Raw genomic sequence first — 20,869 nt, 5'->3', positions numbered from 1 at the left:
TGTAATGTGTTTAAAACAATGTCTAACATATAATAGACACTCAATACATGTAGCTATTCTTATACTGTTCCATTAAGCTCATCCAGAGAGGGCAAAATTGAAAGAAATGTGAACGACAGTCCTGTGAATGAAAAGAGAAATGAATGGGACTTCAAAAGGCTATATAATGGAATCCTTAATTGGGTGTGAGAGCTTATTGGTTTGTACAGGATAGTGTGATAACCTGATAAATGCCAATCATTTGGCCAGAGAATAAAAAAGTATTTCCAAAGTCCCCTTGGGGGACTGGGGAAGAAGGAAGAAATACTAAACTTCCCCACCTGGGGAATTCCTGATATTCTCACAAGCAGTGGGCACCGTCAATTCAATAGACGGAGCCCTCGGTCTCGGGGTTTACCCCTATGAAACTTATTCCTGCAAAGGATAGGTAAGCCTACTGATAATTATGCCTAAGAGTCACCCCACATAACCTCTTTTATTGCTCAAATGTGGCCTCTATCTTTAAGCCAACTCAGTAGTTGAACTTACTGCCCTCCCCTCTACGTGGGACATGCACCCAGGGCCTTAAATCTCCCTGGCAACGTGGGGCAGAATTCCTGGGGATGAGCCGGTAGCCCTCATCATGGGATTGAGAAAGCTTTCTTGACCAAAAGGGGGAGGAAAGAAATGAGACAAAATAAAGTCTCAGTGGTTGAGAGATTTCAGACCGAGTTGGGAGGTTATCCTGGAAGTTATTCTTATGCATTATATAAATATCCCTTTTTAGTTTATGGTACATTGCAATGGCTGGAGAAGTACATGAAACTGTTGGGCTGTATTCCAGTAGCCTTGATTCTTGAAGATGATTGTATGATTATATAACTTTTATAGTGTGACTGTGTGATGGTGAAATCCTTGTAGCTGATGCTCCCTTTATCCAGAGAATGGACAGGTGAGTAATAAAATAAGGAGGAAAAAATAAATAAGGGGGATGGGATAAGGGGTAAAAAAAAAATCAGTAGATTCAATGCTAGTGGTCAGTGAGAGGAAGAGGTAAGGGATATGGAATGTATGTATTTATTTTTATTTCCTTTTCTAGAGTGATATAGATGTTCTAAAAATGATCGTGGTAATGAATACACAACTATGTGATTATATCATGAGCCATTGATTTTTTAGTTTGGATGAACTGTATGTATGTGAAGATATCTCAATGAAAATATTAAAAGATGTAAAGAAGAAACAAAAGTGCTGTTTGGATTTGGATAGTCTTTGTTTTTTCTTATTTTTCTGTTTTGGGGTTGTTTTCTTTTGTTTTAGAAAACTACTTGTAAACATATGAAACAGATTTGTAGGAAAGAAATCCTAGGCTATTACAAAAAATTGAGGGTCCTACCTAAGACATTTGAAAGTAAGTATTAGAGCCTCCAGTATATCCCACTTCTTTGGGATATGAACTTTCGTTTTAACTAAGAATTTGCCCTCAAGAAAAAGGTGTTTTAATTTTCCTCCACATGGATTAAAATATATTGATAAATAGTGCTCTAAAAGATGTAAATAGATTGTTAATTGTCTCAAGAAAAAGGTGTTTTGATCTTCTGCCACATGGATTAAAATATTGATAAATAGTGCTCTAAAGGTTGTAAATAGATAGTTAATCTTTTTGTAGCAGGGCAACAGTTGTGAGATCACAGTGAGTCATTACACAACTTCTGTAATGATTTGCCCCAAATCATCTTGTTAGCAGAGAAGAGAGTAATCGTGGGGGCAGTACTTTAAAATTTCAGCACAGAGAGTCCTTTAGCCAAATTCCAAAGCTGTGATGCTGCTGCAGACAGCCTGAGATGCGACAGGACCGAAAGAACCCAGATCAAATACATAAAAACAATAAGGTGGGAGCCAAGTTTCCAACCAGCTCTACACATTTTAAAGTGCATTGCTTTTTGGTGAACTTTAAAGAGACATGAGATAAACCTATATCGTTCATAATTGGGAAGCCTTATTCCCCTATTCAGTTGGCTGGAAAATTGTTTACCATGTGTTCTAGTTTGTAGCTGCATGAATGCAATATAACAGGAACAGAATGGCTTTTAAAAAGGGGAATTTAATAAGTTGCTAGTTTACACTTCTAAGGCTGAGAAAATGTCCCAATTACAAGTCTGTAGAAATGTCCAATCAAAGGCACCCAGGGAAAGATACCTTGGTTCAAGAAGGCCGATGAAGTTCAGGGTTTTTCTCTCAAGTGAGAAGGCACATGGCAAACACAGTCACAGTTTCTCTCTCATCTGGAAAGGCACATGGTGAACACGGTCAGGGTTCCTCTCTCATCTGGAAGGGCACATGACAAACATGGCATCATCTGCTAGCTTCTTCTCCTGAGTCTCCCTAGGAGGCATTTTCCTTCTTCATCTCCAAAAATCACTGGCTGGTGGACTCTGCTTCTCGGGCCTATGTCGTTCTGCTCTGCTCTCTCTGAATTTCCTCCTTTATAGAACTCCAGAAACTTATCAAGATCTACCCAAATGGGTGGAGATATGTTGTCACCTAATCCAGCTTCACAACCACTCTTGATTAAATCGCGTCTCCAGGGAGATGATCTGATTAAAGTTTCAAACATACAGTATTGAATAGGGATTATTCTGCCCTTATGAAATGGAATTTAGACTAAAACATGGCTTTTCTAGGGGACATATATCCTTTCAAACCAGCACACTACGTTTGAGCACCCGTTACTTCAATTTCTTTTAATCCCATGTAGTTGTTCAGAAGTAGACTACTACCTACTTCTTCAAGTGGAGTTGGGTAAAAAAGCCTACATAGCAGAGAGTAATAGAACATTGTTTTTTACATATTAAGGTCATTTAAACTTAACAGATGCCACTTTAATTTTTTTTTTTTTTAACACAGACGGGCACCGGGAATCGAACCCGGGTCCCTGGCATGGCAGGCGAGAACTCTGCCTGCTGAGCCACCGTTGCATCACCCAACATGTACCTCTTTAAAATATAAATATTCCTTGAAAGGGTCTGTGTCTCCGTTATTCATACCTTTAAAGTAAATTACTTTTATCACCGAGTTAACTCTCTTCCCCAACTAACTATATGACCTTGTGGGCAATGGAGTTTCAAATGGAGGAAGAGAGAAAATTGGGAGGCTTCTTAGATGGGCTGGCTTGAATTACAAATTTTAGTTAGATGGCCAAGGAGTCAGTTGGGAGAGAAGGGAAAAGAAAGACATTAGGAGATTTCAGAACAGAGACTAGATTAATTTAGGTTACATTTGTACTAGGATTTTCAGGAGTAGGGGGTCCGCTTCCAAAATCCTTTACTTAAGCTATAAGTTCTTGCTGGATTCTGTGCCAGTTCATTATAACATTGTGAATGGTTTCCATTTGCAGGGCACAGTGCAAATGGAAAATGCAAGTCCCTTGTTCAAAAAGCAAGACAAAAAGGCCATTATTGGTACTAAAATATGAAAATGTTTCCTTCTGCCATTTCTCTCTCACTTTGTCATAGTGTTTTTCATTTGCTATTTAATGTTTCAAGTAAAGGAAAAAGAAAATTAAAAATCATTAACATGAATTTTGCCATTCATCTTTATATTGTGCCATGAAAGTATGAATTGCACAGTTTATATTTCATATCATGTACATGTATTTCATTTTAGCCAAACAGTGGAAGCACTGCACAAAACTTACTTGACTGCTTTTACCCTTGATATATACACAGTTTAGGTACACTCTTTCCCTTTGGCTTACTGAGGAGTAAGGAAGTAACCATGGCTTACTATCTCTACTTCTGTTCTTTTTATATCTTCATTTTCACAGAAGTAGTTGATATGGAGATAAAAAAAAAATGGCTACGATAGGTTTCCTTATTCGTCGTGTTTCTTAGAACACCATTTCTTTCCTTCTAAGTTGGAGGTGAGTTCTGGTGGGAACCTGAAGCCAGGCCTCTTAATACTGTTGGGGCTCCTGCTTATTCAATCATAAGCTTAACAAACTAAACTTTCTTTGAATCTCACTTACCTGCCGTGACCCTGGCCCCTAGAATTCACCATCACAAGCACTAGATACAAATGGGCAGCAAGGAATGACTGCGACGCACATAGTGTGTGTATTTCCTCTGCCCATGAGCACGCTCCACTCCCCCATTGGAGTTGCCTACAAAACAAAGGTCCAGAAATGCCCAGGTGTGGCTGCACAGGTCACACACCCAGACACTGGCCCTGCCTAAAGTTTCTTAGATACAAATGTGGAATCATTAGCAAAGTGACTCACCAAGGAAGTAGAAACTGGCTACTTCTCCTTTTTATATTATGTGCTCTAACACTGTCTCAGACACATTAGGAGTCACAGACTAACACATCCGTGTTTGGAAGGTCAACCTCTGCAGGAGTCAGGGTACCAGGAGGCAGATAGTTAATTTAACCTTGCATTCAAACAAAGGCAAAGTTTTATTGAATTTTTGAGTAAAATTTTAAGATAAAACAGAGTTCAAAGAATTAATGTTGCTTATTCAGTAACAAGGTACTTGGTGAAAACTTTAAGAGAAACTATTTGAATGGTAGCACAACTAAACTAAGAGTGAGGAGAACTTTGGTCTACTGGCATCTGCGCTGTTGGCTGACTCTGATCTTGACATATTTAATTTCTTGTCCTAATGAATCTCATCTATAAAACAGGGTTGGAACTTAGAAGGATTCTAGTTTAAAATGTATTCAAATTAGAGAGGCATTTACAAACCAAAAAAGCTGTTTTAAAGATACAATTTTCGAGTGTAAAGACTTCTTTCCAGAATTTCCAGAGCACCTCAACTTGCCCTCAAGCATATGTGCTTCCTGAGCTGTGCACTGAGACCTATGATTTGAGTCATCATCTCTTCCCTCTGTCTGCATCTTCATCTCAAAGGATTATCATTTGTTGTTAAAGAGCATTTCCTTAATGCTAGGAGATAAGGCCCATCGATCAGTTTATTTGTCTTAAAAAAAATCCAGGGAGATTTGCAAGGCGTTGAATATCTTTTAGATCTATGGATTCATGTCAGTTCTGTTTTCATCTTTCCTTCAGCTTTTGTCTAAACCAAAACTTACCTTGTTCCCTAAAAGTTCCATTATATGACTTATTGAGTACTATTATTAATATTTTGTCAAGCAATCCTTTTTTCTATATTTTAAAAAGTCTGCCAAAATCAAAAATATGATTTTTATGTCTTACAGCACATTGATTTTTTTCATAGAAAGGTATGATCAGTCTTAGATTGTAGTTGATGGAAAAATAAATATTTAAAAGTAAAGGCAGAGGACCATGTGATGGTGGCTAATTGGCAGAATTCTTGCTTGCCATGCCGGAGACCGGGGTTCAATTCCCAGTGCCTGCCCATGCAAATAAATAAATAAGTAAGTAAAGGCAGAAAGCAGAAGGGATTTATAATTATGTTCAGTTTCTGCTCTATACCAGGTACTGTGGTCCACATAATTATTGTGCTTCAGCACTACATAATCATCTGTGGTAGGTGAAAATAAGAAAACCACCAAGTAGTTATGCTATGCCATAAAGTTTTCTAGGAACTTTTTATACAAACTTCAGCTCAGACGTCTCTCCCAAATTCCAGTGTTGTATATTCAACATGACCAGTTGACTCGACACTGACATCTCATAATAAATACGATCAAACTAAATTCATCATCTTGCCCAGAGCTTGCTCTATTCATAGCCTTTCTCATCTCAGGACATGGTAAGTGCACTCTAGCAGTTGTTTCGGCTGAAAACTGTGATGTCCACCTTATCTCACCTCTTTTCTCGCATTCTACATTCAAGCTGTCAGGAGATCCTGTTGACTCGTGTGCTGATTTGAATCTGTTATGTACCCCCAGAAAAGCCATCTTTTAATCCTGACCCAATCTTGTGGGGGCAACCGTTTCTTTTAACACTGATTCAATACTATAGGTAGGAAACTTTGTATTAGATCATCTCCACAGAGATGTGGCAGGTCCAGTTGTGGGTGTAACCTTTTGATTAGATGGAAATGTGACTCCACCCATTCTAGGTGGGTCTTGATTATTTTACTGGAATCCTTTAAAAGGAAACATTTTGTAGAGAGGCAGAAATGACAGAAGCCTCAGAGCCAACACAGAGAGCAAATGTAGATGCTTGGAGACCATTTGCTTCAGAGAATAGAGACATGGATGTTTGGAAATGCTTGGAGCCCAGCAGCAGTTGCCATGGGATGTTAAGCAAGCCAGAACTTGGAGAGAGCCAAGGGAAGCCAAGAGATGAAAGCCAGCCTCAAAGAAGCAAAGTGAGGAACTTCCACAGAAACAGAGACTGAAAGCATGGAGCCCAGGAGCAAGGGACCAGCAGATGCCAGCCACATGACTATCCAGCTGACAGAGGTATTCCTGACCCATTGGCCATCCTTGAATTAAGGTATCTTTCCCTGGATGCCTTACTTGAGACATTTCTATAAGCTTGGAACTATCAACTAATAACTTATTAAATCCCCCTTTTTAAAAGCCGTTCCAGTTGTGTTATATTGCATTCTGGCAGCTTGCAAACCAATACAACTCTCAAGTCCATTAACAATTCGACTACTTCTCACCACCTTCAGTTCTGTCTTTGGAGCCTGAGACACCTTTGTCTCTTTCCAAGATGACTGACAAATTTTCCAGATGCTTCTATCCCAACTCCGTTATGATCTGTTCTCTACCAGCAGCCAAGATGAGCCCTTTGACCTCAAAATCCTGTGATGCAAGGATTTATTCTCAAAGTAAAAGCCAAAAATACTTGATCCATCCCTTGATCTAGCCCTTCTCTCCACCTCCCTTACCTCCAAACCCCCATCACTACCATTTTGTCTTTGACCTTGACATCTACTGATCTCCCTCTCACTCGCTTCACTTCATCCCCATTGACTGCCTTGTTATTGCAGGAACAACGAAGCACACTCCCAACTTAGGGTCTTAGTGCTGGCAGTTCCCTCTGCCTGGAGCTCCCTTCCCCAGCTTGTGCCAATTCCCTCTCATCCTTAACTCTTGGTTCCCTCACCTCCGCACAACCCCTACATCCTACACTTCTGTTCTCCCTCACCTTGGTGGATTTTTTCTTAAGTCTATAGCATGTTTCACCTCTATAAATTACTGATTAATCATATTTATGGTTCATTTTCTGTCTCCCCATCTTCAGTAAAATGAAGTGATCACTGATCTATTCCAGGCACCTAACAGTGCCTGGCACATTATACATGCTCAATAAACTTTTGCGAAATGAACAAATGAATTAGTGCTTTCACTTTTTCTCATACTAGCTATCATAGTTTCCCAGAGCCATCAAAACAGTATAACACAAACTAGACATTTATTGTCTAGTTTAAAGCAACAGACATTTATTGTCTCATAGTGCTTCTGCTGTTTACCATCAAGGCACAGCATTTCTGTGACTTGTAGATGCATCACTCCAGGTCCTGCCTCTGTCTCCCCATGGCCTTTCTTTTCTCACCCTTCATGTGGCATTCTCCTCTCTGTGTCTGTCTACGTCTGTCTCTTCTGATAAGGACACAAGTCATGTTGGGTTAGGGGCCTACCCTCCTCCAGTGTGACCTCGTCTTAACTTAATCCCACCGAGTAATGACACTGTTTCCATGTGAGGTCTCATTGTGAGCTACTGGGGATTAGAACTTCAACATATCTTTTGGGGGGACAAAATCAACCCATAACACTAACCCACCTAAGGTAGGTTTCACTGTCTCCATTTTACAAATAAGGACATTGAAACTGAAAAAGGCTAGGTGAAGTTCACAAGGCCACAAATGTTGTCAGAAGAAGACTTGAGATCTTTTAATCTCTTTTAAGGACTTGCTCATCTGGGTATGTTCTACTTTATCACATTGTAAAACTTGTCCTTTTCTAAAATATGGGTATCCCATAAAATGCTGTACATTTATACTTTCAATTCCCCTTTTCTACATTCTCAGGCAATATTTTTTCAATGATCCTCTTAAAATACTAAATACTAAAGTGACTGGCTTATAGAGTCACTCACAGAAAAGGATTAATATACAGTGTCGTTAGTGCTTTGGCTGCAGAATTACAGAAGCAAACCAATTTGAACTACCTTAAACCAAAATTAATTTTTAACAAAAGTAGACTTTGAGCATTTCATTTTCATCATCTATAACGTGGATAAATGAAATAAATGTGAAGGTGTAATAGTCCTGATGATGCTTTGTAAAATGCTGTGCAAATACAAGATGCTGTTGCGTCGCTGACATTCTTTTATGCCACCACCTACATCATCCAAACACTTAACCTCCCAGATTAACTAATTGCAAAATGTTGCTTGAACAAGATCTGCAGAGAATTGTATCAGACCCTGAACTTTCTGGATGCCCAGCGTCCTTTTTTAAAACTTTGAGACAGAGGATGTGGGATGTGCTAAATAGCTGTATAACACTGAGCAAGTAAAATCACCTCTTCTGGCTTCTAATTCCTCTTCTGTAAAAATGATGTCTACATTCAAGAACTACAGGTTTTATAAATAATCAGGAGGTTAAAAAAAATCATTCAACCCTATATTCTCGATTCTGAATATCGCGGCTTCTTTGCTTAAAAGTTAACATTTACTATTTTTTTCTCCCCCCCCCCCCGTCTTCCACTATTTTAATATGCTAAATAAATTACATTGCTTAAATTAAAATAAAAACAGAACTCTGTTGATACCAACACTTGTCAACACCAGAACATTTTTGCAGGGGGCCCACATGTCCTTTTATTGTGACCTTTCAGAGAGGAAATCACAGCTCAACATCAAGTTGAGTGATCTGAAATAGAAACTTTCCAGCCAGTTGTAAGTTCCATTCTGTTACTTTCTTGAGAAAGCATCATCGGTAATCAGGAGTGATAGTTTGGTTTAGGCATCAGCAAGTCTGAAGTGACACAGTTAGGAAGGTCATGGCTCTGAGGTTGGAAGAATCACACTGGAAAAAGTGCTTTTTAGTCACAGCTGCCTGCTGATTAAACACATGACATATAGGAAGTTAGTATAGTCTTTTAAATACAACATCAGATAATCAATGCTTGTGTTGTATTGCTTTTTAAAAGACAGTATAAATGATAGTAGCAAAAAAGTAGATTGTAGAATATTATACCTACTTTAGGTGTTATAAAATGATATTTAAAAATTTTTCCTGGGTGATTTTATTTTCTGAGAAGCATGGAAAATACAAAATGTGACATCAGGGAAGAATACTGCCATGTAACTTTATGATGAATCTCTCTTGTCACATCAGGGAATTTAATCCTGCCAGTGTATTTCATGTATCATTCTTAAGTGTCGTCTTGTCTCAGGCTCATAGTTTAATTATTACATTTTGTTTTATTTCAAAACAGTATCACATACTACAAGTGGCATCTGGTTTAAATAAAAAGCGCTGTGGAGTTCTTCCTGCCTTGGATACAAGAAAGATGGAAAATTGATCGTCAAAGGTAAAACTATTTCCTTTTCCCTGTTTTAGCAAATTCCTAAAGCCTTCCCTTCAACCTTTTATGGAAACAATTTGTATTTTTTATAGTATGGTATAATTGAATTTAAAATATTTCTGGCTTGTAAATTTAAACATATTAATAGGCTGCTGAGTTTAGAGTCTGTTTTTCTAAAACTCCCTAGTCATCAGTACCAATCTAGCACAGTTATGTTTTATGTGTTTAGCTTCTCTGTTGTTATTCTAGAGTGGCATATTTTCATGAATCTGTGGACTGAAATATTGTACGATAGGTTAAGCATGGAATTATGGAAGTAGAGGGAATGGTACCAGGTTTTCTTTCTTAGAAAAAAATAATTGAATGTATCAGCACAAGAGCACAGATGTGATCTAAATGTGTTGAGTAGGGCTATGAAAGCCCAGTGAGTCCATGCTAAATCTCCACTCCTTTAATGACGTTGTGGAGGTTTTGGAGGAAAGAAAGAAGGTTATTAACATTGACATATGACTCAGAAATATACCACAGGTAGTATTAGGTTAGATGGTGATTAATATTGCTGATACTCTAATAGGCGCCCATCTTTCTTTGGGTTCCTTGCTGAAACAGTGGCTGGGGTAATTTATAACTTATGCTCCCAGAGACCAGTGATTAGAGAGCAGAAAGAGGGAATCTGGCAAAAACAAAGGCCAAAATATGGGTGGGTAATGGAAGTTTCCTTCCACTGGGATTTCCCAAGAAGGGTACAGGAAGCCTCCCAGAATTTCCACCTATTGGATGTGCAACAAAAGGATTATCTACTTGCTTTTGTCCCCAATTGGGTACCCAGGGAGATTAACTCTCCCACAATTATGGACTGTTCTGCAACTGCGTGAGGCAGAAGGCAGAAAGACACTCAGCTGTCACTTGGGGTGGGCATTATAAAGGAGAGGAGAATCTGAGTTGGCGCAGAGCTGTCTATCTTTGCAGTGATGATTTAAATTCAGGGATGAACCAAGGGGCATGACCCAGGGAGCCAGAAGCATCTGTAACAGCTCCTTTTACTTTATTTTAAATTATAACATTTCTTGGGGGTGTGAGGGTAGTTCAGTGGTAGAGCTGTCACCTGCCATGCAGGAAATCCATACACTCCTGGCCCATACACTCCTTCCCCCACCCCCAGAAGAAACAGATCAACAAATGGTGCTGCAATAATGGGATGGTCACAGGGAAAACGAATGAAATGTGACCCCCACCATAGAGCATGCAAAACAAAATTATAACATTCCCTTCCAAATGAAATAGCCCTAAGAAGAGAGTGTTTTGTGCTTTAAAGGCATTGAACGATTATATTGAAATGCCATAGAACCTGAGTGAACGCTGTTTCAAAACTAATGCCTGCATCAATACATTGTCTATGTTCAGTGTAAGAAATGCATCTTAGTCCCCATGTACATTCGGGACATTATATAAGAAGACTAGAAGCATGATCAAAATGGTGGAATAATTAGATATAATATACTAGCATATTATTATACCTGTGCTTTTTTCTCACTCTATATTGTTTCATACATAAGAAGGTGTCTGTGGATACACAAAAGTATAATTTTTATCTTTCCCATTTGGAAACAGCCCTGTTAACAGTGTTCTTATTTATGTGAAAAATATAACTTAAATAATGCATGTCTGGGAATAATCTTAAATGTTGGTCAACTGGTAAAATAGATTTAATACATTGACATGTGGACATTAAGCAGGTTAAAATAAAGGTGGGTGAAGGCTTGGAGGAGTCTATATTCAGAGGAGAAATGTAATTGGTGAACTCTCTAAGGAGCAGCTATTAAAAATTAAACAAACAGCAACAAACACCCAAACTGATGAGCATTAGCATGCAAATTTCTGATGAAGGAAATGAAAATGGAGGAGCTAGGAGGAGGGGCAAGAAACTGGCAGATTGCAAAGCAGAAAAACCAGAAAGAGTAGACAGGATCATACTGTAGGATGGAGAGAATCCCATGACAGTGGGGAGGTATCTCTTAAAACAAACCACATCCTGAGCACAGAACACAAACTGAGGGCATGGTCCCAGTTCACTGGAGACATGACACAATCCTGAATCATCAGAGAAAGATTAAATTACTGTGTCTTCTTACCTGAGCAACTCAGTTGTTTCCCTCTTTCTGGTCTCCTTCTGTTCCAAAGTCTTCTTAAATAACAGCTCTGACCTTGTCTGCTCTTTGCTCAAAAAAAAAAATTCTGATTTACCAATTCATCATTGTACAACTTCCTTAACCAGGCATTTAGAAACTGCCACTCTAAGTTTTCAGACTTATTTCTTACTTTTTGACTTCTCTCACCGAAACTGGAGCTCAGTGGTTTTCAAAGTAAGGTCTGAATTCGGGGCGTTACCTGGAAACTTCTTAGAAATGCCAATTCTGTGATTTATCAAGCCTTTCAAGTAATTCTCAAACACAGATTGGTCTGGAATTTGCATTTCTAACAAGTTCCCCAGGTGATGCTGCTCTGGAAACTTTATTTGGTGAACCACTCTTTAAATCAAATGATCTAGGCAGCCACTACAATTTCTGTGTTGTTGTTTGGATGGAAGCCTGATTGCAATAAAAGGACATCATCATTGTGGGGAGGTATAATAATTTCAGAGTCTGAGTACCCTGGTCAGATACCATCTTAATGTCATAAAGTTCCCCAAAACAAGCCTCTTGATGCATTTTTATTTCTCCTACAATGTTAGGAGAAATTACGTACACCCATAAATATTTGTTGCATGGATGATGGATGGGTGAATGGATGAGTGGATAAATGGACAGATTTGGCAGCCAAAACTTTGGTTTCATCCATAAACTTAACTTCTTAGAAAGAAACTACCCTGGCTGGTGCCACAAGGAAAAATGGATTTGATTTTCTTCACATTTGAAAATTTCCTTATTGTGCAAGAGCATATTCAATATATGAGACATTTTATTACATGAAATAGCTATGTATTCAAAGCATGAGCACTAGGTATCAGTAGTATTATGCTCTTTTATTAAAGCAGGTTATTTCACTAAAGACTTCTTGTTATTTGGTTGAGTACATTATAGAGGGGGAACATTATTTGTATCAAGATAAATTGTGCGTTTTGCTTTATAAAAGAGCCACTGGGTATGTAAAACCAGGAAATCGCATCTATTTGATAAATTCTTTTGCAAATGTCCCTTCCTTGAGTTTAAATTTTGCAGCTGCAGCATAATTTGAATGTTTATTCACATTTAGGACAATTGTGCTTTCTGATTTTTTTGCTTTCTTGCATTCAAATGTGTTCATGTACCAGTGTTGCACATTTTCTCTCTGCGTACATCATCCCATGATTGGCTTGATAAATCTATCCTACTTTTCTTGCTAAAATAACTGTTCCTGCTGTCTGTTTTCTGCCTACACTTTGATTTATTCCAGAAATTGGGCTCAATGCCTACTTTTAGAGCTCAGTGTGAAGTTTATTCTGTATGTTTTTAAACCAAATTCCCACATATTTTTTCCATTATGTATTCTGTAGTAGAGTCAACTTCAAAATGCACCCATGAAAAAGCCCTTAACTATATATTAGCATAAATAAAATCAATTGATAATATATGGATGCTTGAAAATTTACTCTTAAAAATTTGTTTCATAATTCACTTTAACAGGCCATGTTATGACATGCCTAATATTAACCTTAATAGGAAAAGCACTAGTTCTTACTTTGCCATTACTTTGATATATGTCCTTGGCTGAATCTCTAGGCTCCAGTTATCTGAGTTATAAAAAAAAAAAAAAAAAGAAAGAAAGAAAAAGCATTTAGGATAAATGACCTCTGGGATTCATTCCAGTGCCTAATCCTACACACTCAGGATGTAGATCATATGAAGCACTAAAAATCAGGTACAAAGTTTGAGTGAGTCAATCAATCAACTAATCACATATATATGGTGATAAAGTTGAAAGGGCAATGCTTTGAGTACAGAAAGATTGGAGATCAAAAGCTAATCTTCTACTTATTAGTGGTGTGGGCTTGGGTAATTTACTGAACCATACTCTGTGCTTTAGTTTTTTCATCTGTAAAATTAGGGCAATGTTATTATTATCTGCAAGGATGCCTTCGTTAAAAGACAAACTTGGGAGGGCAATGGTGCTACAGTGGCAGAGTTCTTGCCTGCCATATTGGAGACCAGGGTTTTATTCCCAGTGCCTGCCCATGCAAAAAACAAAAAAGAAAAACTTTTTGCACAATTTAGGATCTCACAGCTCTATTGAGCGACTCGTGAATTGGGCATTCCATTTTGAAAGTAGAAAAGAGCTCCGAGGAGGGAATGGAAAGGAGAAGCTCATATAGGGCCAACTCCGAAGCAAGTAAGGAAATGTTCTTATTAGTTGGCATGAAGTTTCCATGTTAGCTTAGGGTGGGGTCTTACAAAGTGGGGAGCTGGTGGCTGCTTAGAAATGAGGAAGTTAGTTGAGGTAGGAAGGAGGAAGTTAGCAGGCAATAACTGCTAAAGATTTGGCTGTATTTGAATTTGGTCTTTTGGGCATTTACTGGAAATGCCCAGAAGACCCATTCCTGTCAATGGGTTGGGCATTTATAGGAAATAGGAACTTACTGTGGGGCTTAGTTACTGCACATCCATGCTGGGCCTACTAGATTGTATTTATCACTTAAAAGACTAGAGATAATGTGTACAAATCTAGCTCTTGGCAGATGCTGAACATGTATAGCTCTAAAAATTCCTACATGCCTCCAAGCTGATGATAACCCAAGTGAAGATTTTAGAGAGTAGTGTAAGTTATATTGTTCGCTAATATAATTGTACAAGACTAAGACATTTTTATTTGGAACTCTGAAAGATGAATTCAGTTTAGAAAATGTATCTATTACTTAGTCATCTGAGACTTTGAAGACCAATGGGGAAATCTAACATACTTTTTCATCTAGTCAAGTTATCTCTCGTTCTGTACATTGCCAATGATTACACATACCAAACAAGACTCTTCTCATTAAGTGACTCCTTCAGGGTCAAAACAAAAAATTTGCAAATTGCATTCGTTTTGCTAGTTATCTAACAAAAGTTTTGGCAGAAACTAAAATAAAGATCCTTCAAGATATAGATTTAGCCTGAATTAATGTTCATGCACTGTTGATTTTGATCTGATTCCAGTAAGTACGAAGTTATTCCTGTTTTCTTCTTTCTTGTTCTCTAAAAAATTATTTTCATGTCCCATTTTCCCAATGCAGCGTTATACTCCAGGGCCAAAGTAATCAATTTTTGGTCCATAAATGATTCATTTACTACAACATCCATGCAAATGTTGAATATTTTGCTGCTCTTTTTACATATATTTGAGGTTAAATTGTCCCTTTGATATTGGTTAACCCTAGTCATTTTTCAGCGGGAATTCAGTCTTAGCAGAGCATGTTATCCTCTTGGCTTTTCTTTTTCTATTTCAATATTCTACAAATCCTCTATTTGCAAGTTAATGTGTATTGGGGTAAATCTTACTATTTTAATGTTCTGTACTTTTTATGTCAGAATTAACTTAGGAGCTAAGAACTGCTAGTGCTATTTGAGTGCCTTGATTACTCCAGACATCTGTAAGAAAACTAAAATCTAATTGTGGAATGTTACGTTTATTTGTCATATCTCAGAGACTTATCACCATCAAGAAGGAAATCACACTGATGATGATGATTCAAGCTCTAGGGCACACACAAACACACATACAGATGTGTACACACGTGAATGCATGTAGCAGGTTGTGTGGTGGTGGAGATATGGTTCACCTGGACACCTTGCCCATCATGGAGTATAGATATTTCTACAGAGATCAGTTAATACTGATATTTGCCATTTTTAATAAAATGACCTATGCATCCTCTTAATGAAACAAATGTTCTTTGCCATATAATAAAATAATTTCCATTACAATTTTAAAACAGAGGATAAAAAAGTTCATTATAACTCAGATTTTTTTTTTTTTACTATTTGTTGACAGTATAAGAATACCTAAGGACAACATTTACTAAATGACAAAAATTAGAAGAAAAGGAAAAAAGGCAGTGTAGGCTGAGTTTATTTCATCATTCTTGCTGTGCGTTTATCACCATTGCCAGACATATTAAAATATCTTATGTATTTAATGACTGAGTTTAGGAAAACAGATGATGCCATTCTAAACAACCAGTGTTGCTGCTGAAATTCCTTTTACTGTTCCAGTATAATGGGAACTTGGGAATTGTGAATCAAATAAAGTGCAAATGTATCAAACTAATTGGGATGATACTTCAGTGCCCGTTTCTCAAGCACTTCAAAATTTGGGAGGCTTTAGTTGTATTTCTTTATGATAAAAAGCATAATAGCAAATACAGATAAAGTCCTTACGTATGTTCCAGAAATTGTTTACAGCACTCCATCTGAGTTACCTGATTCCAACTTCACTTTAACCCTATCTGAAAAGTTGTATAGAACTACTGGTAGAAATCAGCAGTCTGCTATCATAGTAACAAACTTCAAGTTATTTTCCTCAAGTAATGATAGAAGAAGTTCACAGAAATGTGATTGACGACGTAGACGAAAAAGAAGATGATCCTGACAACCTTAATACTTCCTTTGGCAGTTGGAGAATACTAGTTCTTCTCAGGAACATACATAGTTAAGAAAAATTGCATATTAATCCATAAAGCAAGTGTAAAACATACTCTGTAAGTCACAGATGGAGAAACTGAGACACGGAGAAGCTAGATAAAGAAAGAAAAATAAGTACTAAGTGACAGAGCGGGGTTCAGATGCAGGCAGTTGGCCCTTGGTGTCCCTTTTGTTATCCGCTGCCTTGTCTGGCCAGTGTTGATTGTCATACACACAGAAATCAAATGGCAGGTCTTTAATGAGATAATTTAAAGCATATATCAGGAAAAGAGGGCTAGAGATGAGGCTCAATTTATTATATTGCACTTTGAAGCAAGGATTTGCCAATTTGAGATGAGCTGATTGGAGTGCCATGCCGCCTGTGAGGCTAGACTTTGGAGAAAACAATTCAAACCATAAATTAATAAAAACATTGTTAAATTTCAACAATTGCTAAATGTTTAAATAGCAAAGGTCAAGCTAGGATGACATAGTTTGAGTTATCATCTTAAATGAATTACATTTAATAACTCAGACCTGAATTATTGATCACGTTTAGGGCCTGTGTATTAAATACAAGAACATCCACTTGCATTTTACTGTCACATCAAGCTCGTTATTTCCAAAACTGAGCTCATAAATGCCTGCTCCCATCTGCTGTTCCCTCCTCTGCTGCTCTTAGTCTCTGACGCTACCACCCACCCACCCAGTAGCTCAAGTTAGAAATCTGGGCGTCATCTATGAAATTTCCTTTACCCCCAACCTTTGGTAAATTTGAATGAATTTGTTGAATGAAGTAGCACATCACACTAGTGTATTGTGTACACTAGTATTTTATGCCCAGTTATTCAGATGGTTACGATCAGAAAGAATTTCGAGATTGGACAGTGTGCTCTGCTGTTGTTTTCTAATGTCTTTTATTTTCTGGCCCTACTTACCCCCATGCATGGTTTTGTTTTGTTTTGTTTTCCTGAGTGTTGTTCAGCCTTTGCGGGAGACCCACCTGTAGCACAGCTTCGATATTTTCACCTCCGCGTGGGGGTGTGGTATACGTTAGTAAATACGGCATCTCGCTTTTGGTGAACACGTGCTCTCAGCATCATAGACTCTTTAATTATGTCCCCTGGGGGAAAAAAAATCAGTTCCTGGCGAGGCAGCTTTCCTAATCAAAGACTTCCTGAGTCTTAAGTACTAAGAAACGCAAATGTTTCAATCTGAAACTTATAGTGGGGCTTAATTGGGCATATATTTTATCTCCTTTGGGGATCAAGAAACTCTAAATGTTACGTATAGGAAAATATTTCATAAGAGTTTCACACATTTGGATCCATTTTTATTTAAGAGTTACTGTAAATAACATACACCCTGGTATTAAAAGCTTGAATAATTTTCTCTCTCCCTTGACTTTTAAATTACTGCTTATTCCTGGTGTTTTTATTATCAACATCTTTCAATGGAATCTGTGTTTAGTTATAGAAACTTTTGGAGGTAGAATGTGGGATAAAGTGCCTTGGAGAGGTAAACCGGAGGGCTGAGTTCCAGTAGGATTTTAATATAAGATGAACGCACCTCCCAGTTTCCCACACATGGAGAGAATTAACAGAAAAAGATTATGGCTCGAACCCCAGGGAAGGCTCACATTAAGGGGGCAGGAGAGGAAGAAGGAGTTAATGGAGACAGACAGAAGAGAGCCAGGAGACTAGGGATGTCATTTGTCATGAAGGCTAAACTGAAAGTTTCAGGATTCAGACTAGGAAATTTAATTAAGCTGGTTGTGTCATAATTTTTGATTTAGGAACTTCTCTCTTTCAAACATGACATATATTTTACAAGTTGCATAATTACAAATTCAGTCATCCTGTCCCAACTATCTACCTTTTTTTTTTTTTTAAATGGGACCATCATTATCTCAATGTCAAAATCTTGGCATCAACACTGGCTCTTCCCTCACTTACTCCCACCTACTAATCCAGCTCCTTCTGAGGTCTCATTGTCTTTTTACCCTATGCTTTCAAATCCCAACTCCCCAGTCTCCTCTTCCTAACATCCTCTCCACCATCCTGCTCACCAACAGTTGCCTGGGCTGCTGTAGCGGTATGTTTACACACCTGTGCCTCATGCTGCCCCCCTCCAAAATTCCTTATTGCCAGCCAGCCTCATAATAATCTTCCTAAGATACTGTTTCTGAATTATTTTTTTCCAACTCTATGTGATTCCCCCAAATGAATAGTCCCTTCCTCTCTTTTTCTTTTTTTGCCCTCTCAACTCTTGAACTACTACTGTTAAACTACTGAGCAGAAGACTTTGTTTTTTGGGGGGCACGCACTGGGAATGGAACCCAGGTCTCTGGCATGGCAAACAGGAACTCTGCCCCTGAGCCACAGGGCTGAGTGGAAGACTTTTATAGTAGGGTGGGATAGAAGAAAGCTTAAGAACTTCTGATATAAGTAGTAGTTGCCAGTTCACTTTTTTTTATAAACATAGATAATAGAAATATTTCTATGTAATATATTGTTTTATGTGATACGCTTTCTGTGTGTTTGCATAAATTATTAACACTATTAATCACTACGATACACCTTCTGTACACACTCGCATATGTACACACCTTTTTTAGGAGATACTAGGGCATTCAGTGAGCCATAAAATGGTTCTTTTGATGCTTTCAGCGTAAATACTTTCTAAAATTATGGCTGCCTTTATCCCCATGGATATGTGTAGTGCCAGAACATATGTATAATTTAATGCATTTTATGCCAATATTAGTAGTATCAGAGACTTAATATCAGGTGTGTGTGTGAACAGCTGATGGTACAAAACAAAGTGTGTATCTCACTATGTACCTTTCTGTGTCCCTCAGTGTGTTCTATTTATTATTATTTTATAGAATCTTTATTATTAATAGTCAATATTAAAAATATGAAACATATGGAAGTGTTACTTGTAAAGTTATTTGTGTATTCTAGCTGCAGAGATGCAACATCTAGTTCATTGCTAATGCTTTTTGAAATGTCTAATAAAGTTTCCCTGTGAAACCACCTGGCCCTTTACTTTTCTTTGTAGGAAATTTTTTTAATTAATAATTGAATCTGTTTACTTGCAATTGGTTTGTTAAGATCTTCTATTTCTTCTTGAGTCAGTGTCAGTAGTTCTAGTATTTCTAGAAATTTGTCCATTTCATCTAAGTTGTCTAGTTTGTTAGCATTTAGTTGTTCATAATATCCTCATGACTTTTCAAATTTCTTCAGGATCCATGGTAGTAACTCCCCTTCTCAATTATGATTTTGCTTATTTGCACCCCCCTCCCTTTTTTTCTTTTTCAGTCTAGCTAGGGTTTCCACCAATTCTATTGATTTTCTCAAAGAACCAACTTTAGATTTTGTTGATTTTTTTTCTATTCTTTTTTCCTCCAGGTCATTTATTTCTGCTTTAACTTTAGTTATTGCTCTTTTATTTGATTTGGGATTAATTTGCTGTTCTTTCCAGATGAGCATTTCCTCCAGGTGAGCAGTTAGATCATCAATTTTTTGCTTGTTATTTTTTAATATAGGCATTTAGAGTGATAAATTTCCCTGTCAGCACTGCCTTTGCCACATCCCATAAGTTTTGATATGTTGTATCTTCATTTTCATTCATCTCCAGGTATTTACCAATTTCTCTAATGATTTCTTCTTTGACCCACTGATTATTTAAGAGTGTATTCTTTAATCTCCATGTATTTGTGAAACTTTTGATTTCTTGGAGATTATTAATTCCCATCTTGATTCTGTTCTGATCAGAGAAGTGGTTTGAATATTTCCTGAAGAGTGTTCCATGAACACTAAAGAAAAATGTACCCTGTTGTTTTGGGGTATAACAATCAAAGTGTATTAGTTATGTCCAATATTCATTTATCACATCTTTAAATTCTGTATATGCTTACTGATCCTCTGTTTGGTTGTTCTGTCCGTCAAGGAAAGTGATGCATTAAAGTGATGTAACTGGTACATAGTTAATGCTCAATAAATGTGTAATGAGTAGGTGAATTCCCTTTATCTATTTTATTTATGTATTTTGTTTTATGAAAAAGATTTAAAACTCCTTGATGTCAGGGATTGCTTCCCATGCCTCTGAGTCCCTCTTAATACCTAGCAAAGTGCATTTCACAGCAGATAGATACTTGGTGTATTAATCTTAGCAGGTTTTCATTTTGTGTTGTTTTCTTCTTTTAATTTTAGTTGCAAAGTACTTGAGTAAATTCTTGATTGGATACTACTTTTCCAGAAATTAGCAGGACACTGGAAAGCCATTTCTACCTTTGAATTATATGCTGCTTGTATGCTGGTTAACTGTTATGGATTGAAGCTTGTTGCTCCAATGACATGCTCAATTTCTAATCCCCAGTCCTATGAGTTTGAACCCATTTATAAACAGGATCTTTGAAGATGCTATCAGTTAAGAGGAGGCCAAACTGAGTCAATGTTATTGGAGTCCTTATAAGCAGAAGGAGTTTGGACACAGTCAAAGGGGACAGGAGACAGAAGGAAGAGAGATGGCCACGTGATGGAAGCAGAGGGAAAGTGAGATGGCCATGTGACCTAAATAGAGGGAGAGAGAGACAGCCATGTGTCAGAACCAGAGGGAGAGAGAGACGTCTGTATAGCAGAAGCAGAGGTAGAGAGAGAGAAGGCCATGGGTCAGAAGCAGAGGGAGAGAAATGGCCACATGACTTAAGCAGAGGTAGAAGGAGGCAGCTACGTGACGGGAGCAGAGCTTGAGCCACCACCAAGACCTCAAAGAAAGCA

General features: G+C 37.7%; 1 protein-coding gene across 14 annotated transcripts in view; it reads left to right on the top strand.

Moving 5' to 3' along the window:
• DLGAP1 (DLG associated protein 1) overlaps positions 1 to 20,869 on the top strand; it is a 1,070,811-nt gene that overhangs the window by 375,307 nt on the left and 674,635 nt on the right. For all 14 annotated transcript variants that reach the window (XR_013165255.1, XR_013165259.1, XR_013165262.1 and 11 more), the window contains exon 3: positions 9,364 to 9,459. The gene's annotated coding sequence lies outside the window, so the exon portion shown is untranslated. The remainder of the gene's footprint in view (positions 1 to 9,363; positions 9,460 to 20,869) is intronic.

The sequence above is a fragment of the Tamandua tetradactyla genome, chromosome 18, assembly GCF_023851605.1.
Source record: "Tamandua tetradactyla isolate mTamTet1 chromosome 18, mTamTet1.pri, whole genome shotgun sequence".
In the NCBI taxonomy this organism is placed as follows: domain Eukaryota; kingdom Metazoa; phylum Chordata; class Mammalia; order Pilosa; family Myrmecophagidae; genus Tamandua; species Tamandua tetradactyla.
The sequence above is the reverse complement of the archived record's forward strand: the minus strand, read 5'-3'. Positions and strand labels throughout refer to the sequence as shown.